Here is a 17510-nt window from a genome sequence, read left to right on the forward strand (position 1 = left end):
GTAATGTCGAACCCTGAGCTGTTGGACATACTCCACTTAAAGAAATCCCAATCCTCCAGAGCCACACACTCCAGGGATCTAAACTTTGTCATCACAAGGAACAAAACATGCTGGAGGGATAGGTTCCTGACCAAAAGACTCCCCATACTTTGGAATAGACTGCCCATACATGTCAAGCAGAGCGCCTCCTTTGCCCTCTTCAAAAGTAACCTTGATGATTGGATGGGAGATAGGAAATTCACTCTGGGGATCATGTCAGTTGCCCTGCTAGACAGGGGTCTAGGGAAGTAAATATTGTGGGAAGAAATATCCAAGAAATTGTTATGGCTAGGCTTGTATAAGCCCTAGGGTTGATAGCCTAGTACCAACATATGAACTAATAATAATAATAATAATAATAATAATAATAATAATAATAATAATAATAATAAAAATTTAGTTGATTTACTAGTAAAAGCAGAAGATACGTCGTTTTCACTTATTATTCTTATGCATATGGGATGCAAACTAGAATTGATAAGATTTATGCCTCTATAGAATTACTTAATGATGTGAATTATTTGAAAAGTATTCCTTGTCCATTATCTGATCATAATGCACTAAGTATTAATATAGTAATGGACATAAGAAAATTCCGATTTTTTAATTTAATCTCAATATATATGATGAAATTAAAAGAATTTTAGAGTTGCCATAAGGAATGAATTGAGATTTTTTTTATCTTTGAATGATAATGGTAAGGTTAGTAAAATCATACTATGGGACTCCTTAAAAATGCATATTAAGGATAGAATGGGAAGATGGGCTAGTAATAAAATAAAAGAGTGGGATAAAGATTTGTTAGAAATACAAGACAAAATACACACAGCAAGGTTTAAATAACAAAGAAATAAATTAGATAATACTAAAACTATTAAAGATAATGACAACATATCAAACCATTTTAATGCATACAGTGGAGATAGCTTTAGAAAAAAAAAATGAAAACTGCATAGTTATGCAATGACTTCAAAAAAATCTACATAGGTTAGCTAATAGAAGTAAGATTTTAAGCAAAAAGGCACAAATCAATAATATCTGAAATCCTCACACTGATAAGCTTACTTCAGACATAAAGGAACTGCTTAATATTTGAAAAAAAAATCTAAGAGGATCTTAAGGATAAAATAATAACCCTAATGATTAAAAAACTGACAATTATTTAAATAAAGATGTTACTAATAAACTTAATGACCAAAAATATCTCTGTTGAATAAGCCTATTACCCTGATAGAAGTTAAAGAAACTTAAAAAAAAAGATAACATGTTAAAGCCACAGGTTAGATGGTTTAGGTATGGAATTATATAGTCTGTTTCTCTTAAATATTGTAGAATTCCTGAGTGACATTTTCAGGATAATTCAGAGTGACAAAATAATTCTACCCTCATGGACATTTTCTGTACTCTAACCTAAATTTAAACAAGGAAATGATAAGTTAGTTTCCTCATATTGATCTAATTTCATTATTAAATGTAGACTATAAAATATTTACTTCCATTTTCATTAAAAGATTAAAAGATACAGTAGATTAATTTATAAAGATCAAACAGGATTTATAGTCATTAGATTAATATATGATAACATAAAAGGGCAGTAATGATGTTAGATATAGCAAAAGGAATGAACAAGAATATGTCCCTAATTAGCTTAGATATTGAGAGAACCTTTGATTCTATAGATTGGAATTACTTGTTTAAAACATTAGAAGTGTTTGCATTTCCATAACAATTTACTGGTATATTAAAAACCTATATAGAGACTCCAAAGCATATGTTAAAATTGGATCTTACATTACAAAAATGATTCATTTGTCTTAAAAAAAGGCAATAAGCAAGGGTGCCCCCCTGTCCTTCTGCTATTTGCATTAATTATAAAACCCTTATCTAGTAGTATAAGAAGTAATGAAAAAAATGATGGACTCTCAATTAACAGAGATTGTCAATCTAAAATACAGTTTTTTGCAGATGACATGTTACTAACTATAGAAAACTTAAATTATTGAATTAAGGAAATTGATGAGGAAATTGAAAAGTTTTAAGAAGTATAGCTGCTGAAATGTAATAATAATAATAATAATAATAAAACTAAAACTTTAGTGCTAAATGAACTACTAGATAGTAAGTTTAAAAATAAATATAAATATAAATATAATTGAGAAGGAAAATAACTAAAATGTTTAGGAATAAAAATATTTCCAGATGTGAGTAAGATTAAAAACAATAATTTTGAAATCAAACTCAGTTCCTACATTCAAAGAATTTACTAAAAATTGAATGATTTTGTTTAATTTTGATAAATATGATAGTACTTATTAAAATGATTATATTACCCGAGATTTATATATATATATATATATATATATATATATATATATATATATATATATATATATATATATATATATATATTGCATTCAACAGCTTTAATACCTGACAAGAAAACTTGTAAAGAAAATAAAAAGATGTTAAAATGTTAGTTTTATTCTTATGGAGCAGAGAATTGATTTATTTAATTAATTAATTTATTTAATTTAATCAAGAATTGCTTATATAAATCATATAACATTATGGGAGTATAGTGATATTAACTTCCAAGATGTAGAATTGCATTCTATTGCTGCATGTTTTAACTCTGTTGTGCACTGGATGGGCTCATCTTAAACTAGTCAATGTAAAATTATCCAGGAGCAGATTATACTGAATTTGTATAAGTTTGTTAAATATAATAAATTCTAATAATCCTTTCATCTTAGAAGAAAATTAATTTCAATCTATAGACTCTGCATATATGAAATCAATTCTTAAAACAGTTAAAAATATGTTTTTAAAACTCCATTAATATCAAAATAGGATTTTTTTGTGATTTCCCTTTGCACACACTTCTAGATTTAAGGAAACTCAGTACAGTGTTAAAATGAATTTACTAAAAAACAATGGATTATGATTATGGTCTGATCACTTTGAAAAAGGAAAAGCTAAGTCCCCAGAATATTTAATGAAAGAATATAAGTTGAATGACTCTACTTACCAGTTAATCCATAGGTAAGAAATTAAATGCATTTGTGGATAATATACGTGAAGGGGAATAGAACACTATTACCCCATATGAATATATGAATGTTATTATTGAAGGTAGATTGACCTAGAAAGGAAACTTGTTCAAGTTATATAAGTTAATTAAAAATAATACTAATTTTTTATACACATTTCTGGAATATTTTAGACAGTAGTTGATTAAGTGACTCAACAGGTGGAAATAATACAATGTTGTTACTTAAACCAGTTAGAAAAACTTTCTCAAGGTTATACTGGAAATTTTTGTATGTGGAAATATATACACAGAATTTTTTTTACTCCCAATAAAATATCCAAGTTTAGTAAAATGACTTTCTTCAGTTTCTTGGATATGCAGTAAATATTTAAAAGCTGATTGGATACACATGTTTGTGAATTTTGTAAAAATGAAATGTATATTGGGAAGAGATAGGTATGTTTTTAAGGGGTTATGGTCTGAGAATTGTTCTTTAATTAGACCATTAATACTGATGAATGTTTTACTTCTGTAAAAGCCAATGAGAAAAAAACGTTTTGGTCTCTCCTGACAGTTGTTAGAAAAGTTATTACAAAAAAATGGAAATCAAACTCAGTTCCTACATTCAAAGAATTTTTAAATGTAACTGCAATACTATGTCAAAGTGAAAAAAGTGATCAGAATAAGATCTATAAATCAAACTAAAACTTGTAATGGTTAGGATAACCTTGACATGTTGCTGTTGAAATATCAAGGCCCTTAATGTGCTAATTGTAGAAAACTTCCTTGATGATTCATTGTAGTCATAACATTGTATAACAATATGCAATGTTAACTTTCTTCCTAGCTCTGTGTGTGTGTGTGTGTGTGTGTGTGTGTGTGTGTGTGTGTGTGTGTGTGTGTGTGTGTGTGTGTGTGTGTGTGTGTGTGTGTGTGTGTGTGTGTGTGTGTGTGTGTGTGTGTATATATATATATATATATATATATATATATATATATATATATATATACTACATACGTTAAATTAATATACATTTTCTTTAAAAAAAGAGACGGAACAGAGATTTGGCATTCTCTTTAGAGTTAAAGGCAAAGTTGGGTAAGGTTCTAATGACAGTTTTTAAAAGAGGGAGAAATATAACAGATATTTTGGAAGGAAATACAAATAAAATGACAATGAATAAGAAAGAAATTAAAATGTATAAATGTGGTCATTGTAAATTATGTAGGTACATCTTGGAGGGTCATTATGTTATAGTAGTGGGATATGCTAAAACAATTGCAAGCCCAGGTTTCTACAACCATGAAACAAAAGATGTGTTATACCTAGCCTCGTGTTCCATCTGTGATGCATTTTACATGGGGAAGTCAGAAGGGATGTTAAAAAATAGAATTTATGAACATAATATGAATATAAAGTAATTTACAGCACCCTGTTTAAACACACTGATGTATGTAAAGAATTTAAGAGATTTCTATTTTTTATTTTAGAAAAAGGTAGAGAGGAAGTTGTTGGGAAAGCACTTTGGAATTCAGGGAGTCGGGTTCGCAGTTAAGGGTGAATGCCACACTACAACCTAAATGATAGTGTTTCTTTAAACAGCATTTTAAAATTGAGATCACCTAGGTTTAGCCATTGCAAACCTGAGACAGGATAATAATAATGACGAAATTTAGTGTTTTAATTTTTTCAGATTAGTAGGACAACATATCAAGACTGTTCATAATTCAATTCTGTTTTTAAATGTTTTGTATAAATAACATAATAATGCCCATGATAGAATTCTATTAGTTGTTAGGGCAACACATGATCTGATTCTAAGTTTTAAAATGAGGTGTGGATGTGATTGTGTTTTTTTTCTGATGAAGCCTCATTGTGAAAAGGAAGAAAGCACTCAATAAATGTTGTTTCATCTGATGTGCAATTTAAGTGTGTTTTTTCACTTTTATCTACACAAGGCCTAATAGATAAAGCATTAACCTCCTAACTGGGTTTGAATCACATTTGGGGTAGAATAATTCTCCTCAAGACTGTTCACTGTATAATTAATGAACATAGCTCCTAAATGCTTTATCCCATCTATGGGTCTCCTCAAATTATCCAAGGTATTAGCCGAGTTATCCTCACTAAGGGTAATATATAATTATCAATCATGGGATAGCTATGGTCAATCTAATACCAAATGGGATAGGTTAATTCAAGCATCAAAAAGGAAACTAGTTAGGATTAGAATGGTCCAAAAGGGCAGCTAACGGACTACTTAACTATAAACCTATCAACCTATGAGCAATTTAAGCACATTTGTCTGAGACTAAAATAATTAATCTGAACATTGTGTATGACTACAGGGTATCATATATTGCAAACTATAAACAACAAAACAATAAAGAGAATAACAACATAACTGTGGTTGCTGTGCTGTCAAATGTAAAATACTTCTAATAGAAATAACATCATTGCGGTCAGAATGGTAGTCAACTAAAGTTGCTGCGGGACTTACTTTTTCTCTATGACTGATTTAAGTCACCTCTAATCTTTGTACTACCAGATCTAAAATTACTAAAACTAAAAATATCCGTAAAGGTGTTAACTTCTTTTCAGGCTATTTTTTATGGTGAGACTTGCAGACGGAATCCCAGCTTTGCTCTTCCTCACTACAGTCTCCTGCACTAGTGCACATCTGTAATGACACCTACCTCCTGACACTACTCACTTTTGACGCTTACTGCTTTTTTATAACTATGTCACTTCCTATACACTCTGTTTATCCAGCACTCAATACAATCCCTGCTATATCACCTTACTGCCTTTTTATACATGTTTGTCACCTGTAATTGTCTTTCACAATCATTACTTTATAAAGTAAAACATTGAATCCAATATTTGTATTAAACAGCTAGTACATCAGCTCCTTGTACTTAGTGCTAAATATCCACAGCACCTTTTTCTTCTGCACTTCCCCTTAAAATATGTATTCCTCAATCCCAGCTGCAATCCCCTACAAAGTAATTCTTCCAGCATCTGTCTAAGTTATTTATTTATTTATTTTATTTGTCAGTTGTTAACCGGGTTAGTCCAACTGAGCCAGTGGCCCATTTTTGGGGGAGACCAGAGACGAACAGCTCCAGACAGTTATTACAAAGTTATAAAAAAGAAAAACATCTGACAATGAAGTTTTATGCAAACATTACAATACAATGTTTTACATGAGAATATTAGAAATTTGCAAAAGGCTTCAGAATGAACTTTACATAAACATTACAATAATGTGCATAACATGCAGTACAAAAGTTAGAATTATTTTAGTCAACAAAAAGTGAAAGAAATGTAAATAAGATAGGACACTTGCAATAGGTGGGTGTTAAAAGTGTGAGAGGTAGTAAGGTGGTAAGGTGGGATTTAACTGGGATCATTGCAATGGCAGGTGTTGGCATTTAGGAGAAAAGTTTTAAGTTTGGATTAAAGAGATTTATGTTAGAAATTATTCGGATGTTAAGGGGGAGTTTGTTCCATGCATGGGAAACACTATATTTGCAAAGATGTTTACCAATGTTTTTCTTTGCTTTATAGGTGTCCAGAAGGAGCCTGCCAGAGCTCTGGAGAGTTCCTGCAGGGGTATAATTTGATATTAGTGAAGACAGAACAGGAAAGGAAAGGGGTTTTAAGGGTATAGTATGAGTCATTTGCAGCTGGGAGTGAAGCAAGTGCTGGGGGAAGTCAAGCCACTGGAGTTTTTTTTAGTGCATGGCAGTGATGAGATTTGTAGGGTTAGTTACTAGCAAATCCTGCAGCACTATAGTATGATTGACAGAGTTTAGTCAAAAGGGTAGATTGTTGATGTGAAAAGATGGGGGAGGCATAAAGTAGACATGGAAAGAGGAAGGTCTGAGCAACTTTCTGCCTAGAGTCAGGGGCTAGGTATTTTTTATGTCTGTAGAGTAGGGCAAGTTTTTGATTGGTCTTTTTGATACAATGTTGAATATGGGTATCAAATTTTAATTGGTCATCGATAATAACACCAAGAAGTTTACTATGTAGGTTTGGTTATATGATGGTATTGTCGAGAAAAGAAATGGTGAAGGTTGTTTTGAGGTTAGAGACGATTTTTAGAATAAAGAGAAGTAGTTTTGAATTTTTGAGGATTTAGAATTAGTTGTTTGTCAGTTAGCCATTTTTTCTACAAATAGGAAGCTATGTTGAGTAGTAGAGAGGAGGTTAGAGAAACTATCAGAACAGGTAATAAGAGTAGAGTCAACTGCATACTGTGTCAGTGAAGATGCTGTACAGGAAGTATACAGTTGGTTTGTCAAAATACTAAAGAGTAGAGGGCCAAGATTTGAGCCTTAAGGCACTCCAGTTTGGATTGGTAAGTAAGGGAAGCAGGTAGTCTGCCATCTTATTTATTGTTGTCTATTAGTGAGATAGCTAGTGAGTCATTTAGTAGTAAAGGGAGATAAGCTGAGTTGTGATAGTTTATTGAGAAGTTGGAGTGTGATATGGTATTGAATGCTTTAGATAGGTCAAGAAAGAGGCAAGAAACATTGACTAACACTTGTAAAATTTGATCATCTTCTGCTAACATAATTATTCTCTAATATAAACACTAAAGGGCTGCTGCTGATACCTGATACTATTCTGTATCCACTGTCTGCCTGCTTACCTGCACACTCCTTCAACCTTACTGGACATAGTGACAACAGATGTATTTCTGCTACATTAACAGATATCTGCCAGGAGCAGGTGCTTTCTTCTATCATTCCAACACCTGAACACCTGGAAGCAGCAGGTGTATCCCTCTAATTTCTAGATGTTGCACCAAGCACTTAGTGTCAGCTAGTACAACAGCAAACAGTTTATAATGACACATTACTATGGGTTACTATCAAACATTCTCCATTACTTTCTAACTTTTATTTCAGCTATATGGCGGTTCTGAATGCCTGTGACTTATTTCTTTTTAAGTCAATTAATGGACAAATTGAGGCCAGTAAAGCTAAACCCCACAAGACTGAAATATGCTTGTCCACAACTAGTGGGGTTTGACTTTATTGGCCTGAATTTGTCCATTAATTGACTTAAAAAGAAATTAGTCATGGGCATTCAAAGCTGCCATATAGCTGAAACACCTGGTGTCCTTAAGGGGTCACTTGCATATATCCCATAACCCTCTTTTACAAGAGGTTTTAAGGTATCACACAGAACAAACTCTAGCTTGGCTAGGTTTTTCTTGTTGTTGTTTTTTTTTTTCAGTTGGATTGGCTGTGTGCCTTGTTTTCTCTTTTATTTGCTTTCTAACTTTGCCAGTACTTACTATCAGCAAAACCTTGTCCCACCTTCTCCCTGTACATCTTTTATTCCATTCAACCTTACTGGGACTTGGTGGCAACAACTTCTGTTCTGATGCCTTATGCTTTGTTGTACTGGTTGCTACTACTACTACTGCTCCTGCAAACAACTGAGCACTTACTAACCAAATAACCATCAAACTCCACAGTCCACGAACTAAGTCCAAAAATACTTCATACCAGCTGGTCGGAACCAGTAGCAACTTTATTACACATCAAACACACACTGGTTTAGTGCTTTCTTCTCTGCTGAAGGGACTTCTTCATAACTTACTGCTAGCTGATGCCAATGACTAAAAATGTATAATATCATACACTGCAAATCACTGTTCCCTTTACCCTTAACAATAAAACCTTTCTAATACTAAGCACCATCAGGTCTGGCAGCTATCACAAAAAATTAAGTCCATGAGCTGTTAATGTGTTGCTTCTGGTAGTCCAGGGTTTCATTCTGTTAGCCCCTTTGGTATGTTGTGTGAGTCTGAGCAAGTGACTTAACCTTGAAGTGCTTTGAACCTTTGGATACTGTGTTAGGTTCTTCACTGGAGTCCTTGACAGCATGACTAGTAATTACCTATAAACGATACATTGACCTACCTTCTCTACCTATCTGCCTTACTTCCTTTATCCCTACTGGACACTTGTTATTGCTTTCTTTTCATTAGTTACTACAACTTTCATTCAAACACACTTGGGCATTTGATGGCAGCAAGTAGTCATTTACAAAGTTCTTCTTGATGCTTAGCACAACTTTCATTTAAGTGCTTCCATCTTTTATGCTGAGCATCTAGGTGCTTTTATATACAATCCACACAGTACACTAGATACTTGTTAACAGTAGCTGCTAACAACTAACCTCATCTATTACTATAAATCATTGTCCCGCATCCTCTTTACTTTGCATGTCCTCGGTACTTTGTACCATCAATGCCTTGTCCCAGCTTGCTTCTCTTTCCACACTATACCTGTTTACTATCTCTTCACTTTGTTCCAGTGACACATTACATTAAATATATTATTACTTCAACAATTCAATATGGTAGCACAAAACAACATATTATCCATAGTACGAGTCTGCTATTACCACAGAAAACATTATTCCTGGTATCCAGTAGACTCTACTTAATAACTTCTATATTAGTCTGCATTGAGTACCTTTTTCTTTTATAACCCAAAGAAAATCACCTTGTACTCTTGCCTTCCTTCAGTTATATTCTTCTTATAAGAGCTGTCTATTGCTTTATCCTTATGGCAGCAAGCACTTATGCAATCCTTCTTTATATAGATACTCCTGCTTCCCTTCATTTAAAATCTTCTGTTTAGCAGTTTCCTGATGCTATATCAACATGGCACAAAGGACTTCATATTATATCAGAAAAGTTATACTTTAACAAGACATATAGTCATACTATAGCGAAAATTTGTTTACTCTGTACCACCCTTCTAGTATTTGCCTATAGCAAATGGTAAATGTTCTACTTTTTCAAGCAATACCTTTTAAAACAAAATAATATGATGAAGGCATAAACTCATCTTGCAAACACTAAAATGTGTGTCACACTGCTTCTTACAGCCATGTATATCAGCAATATGCCACTGTGTGCCTCAGACAAAGCCCAGCAAATTAAACACGCACCCACTATGTCATCTCATAATTATGTCCTCAGACTTTCCACATTGAAATGTAAGTAAACTTAAGTGCGTAACTCATAAATGACACTATACTCAAATTACAACACTTCTTTGATTTTTTACAATCACTTTAAAAATTATTGGGAGCAGAGAGATTCCAAGGACTGTGGCTGTTTATGTTCAGTGTTCTGGAGACTATGTCCACAGAAAAGAAGAAAAAATCTAAATCCTCAAGATGGCTTGAAAGATGTGGATATCAACAACTGGAGCAAAAGTAGTTTGAATGAAACTACAGGATTTAGAGCAGCAAAGAAGAGCAATCCATGCCAAAAAAGCAAGCTTACAGAAAGTGTCTGTAGCATCTGGAAGTTAGAAAACAAAATAGGCCAAGGAAAACCAGTGTAAGAATTATAGGAACCAAGGATTGCTTCAATGGCACAGAGTTGGCTCAACTGCAAATGAAGCTCTTATACATAAGTGAACAGCTTCCTAGAGCAAAGGGAACCCTTACAGACAGATTCAACAGTATAGGGAAGCTGGAGGGAAGAAATGTAATAAACCATGCTATGTGCTTGCCTAAAGACAAGGTTTGGGACTGAAAGAAGAAATCCTGTGACAGGTGAGAACCCTTTGAATAATCCCCTTCAAAGACAACTATATTAACATAGTTGTAAACTTTTCTTGGCAACTGAACAAATTAAAACAGAGCAAAAACATAAGCCAAAAAAAAAAAAAAGAAAGGATAATCCATGAATCACTCACCAAGTACAATATATTTTATTGACTTAATATGGCTACCTCAGCTATGTTCCTTCACAGGATCTGACATCACATCAACTCTTGCTATTTTTATACAAGGAGAACAAATCAATGGATTAATGAAAACATTTTTTTCTTTTCAAATGTTGAATTAAAATTACATTCATTTCCTTAAAACAAGAACATATTTTACTTCACATAATACATAAATAATACTATAATATTTCTATACATTTATAAATTTACTTTCCAATTTAAACCCCTCCACTTTTGCATTCATCTTGCTGAAGATCCTGAGGTCTCTATTGCAAGGATACTTTAAACCTCAGTTAGCTAGGAACTATTAACTTTTGAAAGCTTGCTTCATGAAAGGGAGCAGAAATCGGCTGAAAATGATCCATGGATGTCTGTGTTAAGTAACAATGATGTACTGGGTACATTTGATGGCTGGAGATGTTAATGAATGAGGAGTTGCTATTATATTATGATACCAAGTTGTTGAAAAGGAATTAATTTAACTTGCAAAAATCACACTGAGATATCTGAGGGTAGATCAATTGCCTGCCTCTGATTTTAGTTAGTATGAAATGGATTTATTAGAGGAAAGGAAGCAAGTGTCTCTGCAATGTATGCAGATTTGGCTTCATGTGCTGGTAAGAAGAAATTAAAGGTTGTATAACTCCATTAACATCCCCGATCTATCCTGCAATTTTACAGGGATATAACCCTTTGCTTTATCATAGCATTAGTAATTTTTGGTATATAAAATATATATTTTTTAATCTGCAGTGTAAAATAAACAATTAAATCCACAGCATTCACAGGAACGAAAACGGCAGTGAAAACCTATACGAAGGTAGCTCCAACAGATAAACAAAAGTCCACAGATGTCTCAAACACCATTGTCAAAATGTAATAAAGTTTATTTTATTAAACTTTATTACATTTTGACAACGGTGTTCGAGACATCTGTGGACTTTTGTTTATCTGTTGGAGCTACCTTCGTATAGGTTTTGGCTGCCGTTTTCGTTCCTGTGAATGCTGTGGATTTTATTGCTGATTTATTTTGTTGTTAGGATCGCAGGAACGTTTATCCCTTTGTGGATTTTGTTTTTATCACTGTAAAATAAACAATTGCATATAGACCTTTGATGCTAATGCCAGTCTATAGTTCACTGCCTACAGAAGACTTTTCATGTTTCTTTTTTTTATTGTTGTTGTGTATATGTAAATCTTATGAAACATGTTTTCCCTAAATCATTTTGGAGAAAAGCTCCAAGGAAGCAATAGGTTTCCTGGCTTAGAAGATTTCCTCCTGTTTTTCAGGACTGAATGAGTTAATACTGGATGGCACACTATCTTTTGCAAAACATAGAGAAGCAGGTATTCAGAGAACAAGTTCTCATCCTCATTATTGTGATGGACTCACATCTTGCGGCAACAGGCAGCAAAACTGTACTTTCCCAAGAAGGGATATGCCACACTTCTCATTGCCTTATATTTGCAGCAATCATTCATCTACTCCAAACAGCAGTAAGTAAAATCCACTGCACTGTCCTCCTAGTGAATTTAGAAAGCATCAGTGTGCCCTTTTAAATGGCGTCAAGCTATTTTAAATGGAGGGTTTTTTTTTTCCTTTTTACCAGCAGGGCAAATATCTTGTTAAATAAACCACTTTTCCAGATTAGTAGACTAGACTATTTTCCACCATTAAAATCACATTTGTAAGTTAGAGCAATTGACAGTTCCCTAAAAAGTGTAGTTTTGATGGTGGCATGAACATTGGTTCCAGATGATTGTCACTGCTGAAGTGGCATGCTTACCCCAAGCTCAAAAATAGGGAACAGGGGCTGTGAATGCACAAATGGATGCTATAATCCCACATACACCTTGTTTTGGTTTATAACTTTCCTCATGGATCAAACTTCCAGTTGATGTTAGAAACGTACAAAGCATTACATATTTAAAAGAATAATTACAATATATTTAAATATGAAAACAGATGTGCATGCTTCAGAGATACTGGTTAAGTCAAAGTCAGACTGATACTCCACCCAGTGATGTGATTTCATTACAATACTTATGCAGTTGTGCCTTGAATCACAACACTTGCATATTTTATACAATGTTTCCTTTCTTGAATATATGCATATAGATAATAACTCATGTATACTTTCTCAGAACTGCTGTTAGTTTTTCACTGATCTGTGACAATGTTCTGGTTTCTGCATGTGATCTTCCTTATAACTATTGTTTTTTTTTTCTAAATAATTTCTAACAATTATCACACTGTTGTGCATTTATGCTCTTCAACAGAGCAGATATCATGGCTAAAAGTCTGTCAACCTGCTTATATACCTGGTTAACATAAATATTTACATACATACATACATATATACATACATAAATAAATAAATAAATAAATACATAAATAAATAAATAAATGATTGCTTATCTTGAATGCTTTGCTACTATGTACAGATCCTGGTTCCTTGTGCAGTAGTATTACATTTCTGACACATTTGTCAACTAGATGCAAGAATACTGTCTTAAATTTTTATTGATTATATGATAGTTTTTGGTATTGGAAACACAAAGTTAATAAATGTTATCACATCTCAAGTAATAAGTTGATGTGTGGTCACCCAGAATGCTTTGTTGCCATGTGCAAAGTATAACTGATGATCCATGACATCATTCTGTCGGAGTCAGTATAATGACAATACAGGAAGACAAGAAAAAAATAACATCAAAAACAAGCATATATTTCTTGTTTTACAGAAGAAGATATCTTACCTCTCAACTGTTCAGATTTTCACAGAATGTCCAAATTTTTGTCTCATATTCTTCCTCTCCTCCTCATAAAATTTGTGGCTTTCTGCCAAACCACTGGGATGATCTGAGGATTGAAGTTAGTAAATCATGACATTCATTTGAGTTTCATACTTCAAAGCCTTCAAATAAATATGTTAAAACAATTTTTGTTACTATAGAAACATTCTGTTTATAAGAGCAATATTTAAACTATGTCCCTATTTTTGGTACTTTGTCCCTCCTCATTTTGTTAGGTTTTGTCCATATTTCTTGCTATAAGAGGTTGAGAGTTATTTAAGATATACTTTTACAGTGTAAAGTCCATTTTCTAATGAAGTAGAAAGTTATGCTAAGGTGGCTGGAAAATTGTAGATGTATATGGTGTTTTAGATTCATCTCAGAGCTTGTGACTATAAGATAGTTAGGAATTTCCATGAAAATATGTTGGAGCATCAGTTGCTAAGCAGGCTACTTTATGTGTAGAATTTAGAGCATTACAAACAGAATGCTAAGTTCTTGCTGCAGTTCATCTTATCAGATCTTTTTAGGATTTGTGATAAGGTGGCAGTGGTGACACTGGCAATTATTCTAATGATATTTATATACTTGATAAGATCTGGAAATTCCCTCTTCAGAAGCTTTTATTTGATTCAACAATTATTTGGCATGAGAAGCCAAGGTAATTCTCCATATGGGTACTTCTTTTAACTGTCAATTTCAGGACTTGAAATTGCATTAGAATTATAATATTGGTGGGCACATGCATATTTCTTATGGGTAACAGTAAAAAATGTGTTCCAAGTAAAAGCTATAAAATGCATCACAGAACATCTACATACTCAGAGTTCCTGGGGTGAGTGTGTGTGTGGGGGGATAGGGGGCTGCTGGCCCAATCACTCCAGACTTATAATGTAAGATTATTTTGAGAAATGTGTGGTAGTGATCATAATTCTCAACCTCTTTGTGCAGGAAATCTGGACAAAGCCTAAAATAATGGTGAAACAAAGTCCCCAAAAATAGAGAAAGATTTTAAATATTGGTCTTATAAACATGTAACATTTCTAGAATAACAGAGTTTGTGTTAGTGTGTATTTTCTCAAGGATGTGAAGTCTGTAACTCAAACAATTTTCATTGTTTAGTAACATCAGTCCTCAGTGGTTTTCCAGAAAACCACAAATCTCATGAGGAACAGACCAACATATGAGGCAAAAATCTGAAGTTTCTACAAAAATCTGGACAGTTGAGAGGTATGGCAGGGGTCTAGTCTCACTATATTTTCCTCACAGATTTAGATAATTACTATCCCTGGTAATTTACTAGCGCAAGGCAAGATGAAGTGACCAGGGAGAGTAATTCTCTAAATCAGTTAGGGAAATATAATGAGAATAGTTAGTATTGTTTTTCTGTAACTGTGGGAATCTTTCCAGCTGTGTTATTTTTAATATTTCCTGTGGATGAAACTCTGGTGTTTACTGTTAATAGATATTTAGTGTTTTCTTGTTCTTTTATTATTTATTATTAAATATATTTAAACATCTCATTGTGGCTGGTCCTTTTAAAAATATTTAAGTTATTTAAGTATTTGCATATATTTATTTGGTGATAACTCTGGCCACTCCTGAAAACCTGGATATTTAGTCAACATTACCATTGGTATTAGCATTCATTTCACTGAGTATAATTGGATACCCTTTTAAGAGCCTTATAGTAACTGACTAGAGGCAAAGAATCAACATTATAGTCTGGGCAAAGTTGGTAGAGTGGGGAATCTGTGCCATCCTTTCCCGTGTGTGTGTGTGTGTGTGTGTGTGTGTGTGTGTGTGTGTGTGTGTGTGTGTGTGTGTGTGTGTGTGTGTGTGTGTGTGTGTCACCTACAGAAGGCAAGGACACAAAGCACTGGTTTCACTGAGAGAGTGCTGAACACAGCTGTGCTAGTGAAGAGCCTTATTGGGGACCTGGACAGAGACAGATATAGAGAAACCCAGACCCTGGACTGAGTGTGTACCTGTATACTCTTAAGGGAAACTGTGCTTGATGCAGAGGTCTGCATCTGAAAATACTGCGTATATCCATTTGTATTCCAAGTGAACTTCCCTCTCCAGTGTCAGTGGTGAGGATTCAGGCTCCTTGATTACTGGGCCAGAAAGAGGACATCACAGTGTGCATGGAGCATCACAGCTTGTCTAGGATTCGGGTACTGGCTAGTAGCAACAGGTTAGTATACGTTATTGTGGCTGTTATGTTTTTCCTTTCCTCATAAACAGGCATCAGCATATTTCTGTTTTCTATTTGTTCTTTTACTTTCATCCCCATCAGACATCAGAGGAGGGGGGCACATTGAAGTTCAGCATGCATGAAAATAGGTCACAAACTGAGAAATACTCTGTAGGTGGGAAGTGTGGTTTATGGAATTGCAGTGGCCGCTTATATAATAAATCAAAACACTAACCTCATAAAAACCTGAAATACTCAATACTTCCAAAAAGGTTCAAAGATATTTTCACCAGCTGTTCCACAAAAACTAAAACAGTACACTCATGTGAGTGTACTATTGAATTTACTAATAGCAAGTAACATTGACACCAACCCTGGGACCTTTCAGGCACCAAGTTACTCAACAAATAATAAATCAACTCTACTTGAAAGCATAAACTCCTTTCCTGGCAAAATAAAAAATACCAAAAACAACTCAGTCTATTCCACATGAACTTCAGAAGCACTGTAAACAAAATTGCAGAGCAACAAACATGGATAAAATATCACTCCACTAATATATTAGCAATAACAGAATCTTGGCTAAAACCTAATATCATTAACACAGCAACAGTCCACCTCTTCACCAGCTTTAACATCCTTAGAGCTGATAGATTAAACAAAGCAGCGATAATGTACCACAATATCATTAACTTGTCATCTTTCCCATCACCCATACCCTTCTTTCAGTAGTGCTGAATTACTTCTAAGTAACCTAAAACTAAATGCACATAAAACAATATGTATGCCAGGGTTTATAAGGGTCTATATTATCTTGTTGAAATCTGTTTCCAGCAAATACAGCAAGATCAAAATTCAAACCATGAAAACCCACTAACGTGAACGGCCAGGTGACCGATTGTTTCCTAGGGAAAAAAATGGTTGGCTGTCACAATGAAATTGCCCTTTACCCCACTGTAGTGAGATCTTGGGGTTGGTATATTTATTTGGGGGTGTGGGGTGAAGCACCCCATTTTGTAATAATTTGAATGGTCTGTGATGTTTAGTTGGTCCAACAATTTTTTCCCTAGGAAGAAAATTGATGACCTTGACGTTTGCATTAGTGGGTTTTCACAGTTTGAGGTTTGATCTCGCCGTATTCACTGAAAACAGCTTTCGGCAAGAAAATATAGACCAGTATAGCAGCCTTTGTATCCCACCTGGAGACAAAATCAACACATTGGAGGACATACTGTCTTGGCTATCTTACAAAGAGCACACTGAGACAATTATATTATGTCATGTTAATTTTGACTGGTCAAGTCTCATTTCTGTGATAACTTTTCTCAGCTTATCAGTGATCCAGCCAGAATCAACCTGAAAAATAGTAAAACTGCCATCCCGGACTGGTTACTAACAAGTCGCTCTAACAATATAGGCTCCCATGGTACCTAGCAAGCACAATTAGTGACCACCTGCCCATGAACGCCAAAAGAGAATGTTATACTTCTCCCATGAAACACATACAAAAATACTATCACAACATGAACAAATTTGATGCAGAACAGTTTAACATCTCACTACAATCCCATAACTGGAAAATTCTAAAATTCTTGCCACTAGATGATGATGTTGCCGATTTTAATAAGATATTTATGGAACTATTAAACAGCGTGACTACCTTTACCCTTAAAA

This window comes from Protopterus annectens, chromosome 2.part0 (genome assembly GCF_019279795.1).
Source record: "Protopterus annectens isolate FY-2018-M chromosome 2.part0, PAN1.0, whole genome shotgun sequence".
NCBI lineage: Eukaryota > Metazoa > Chordata > Ceratodontiformes > Protopteridae > Protopterus > Protopterus annectens.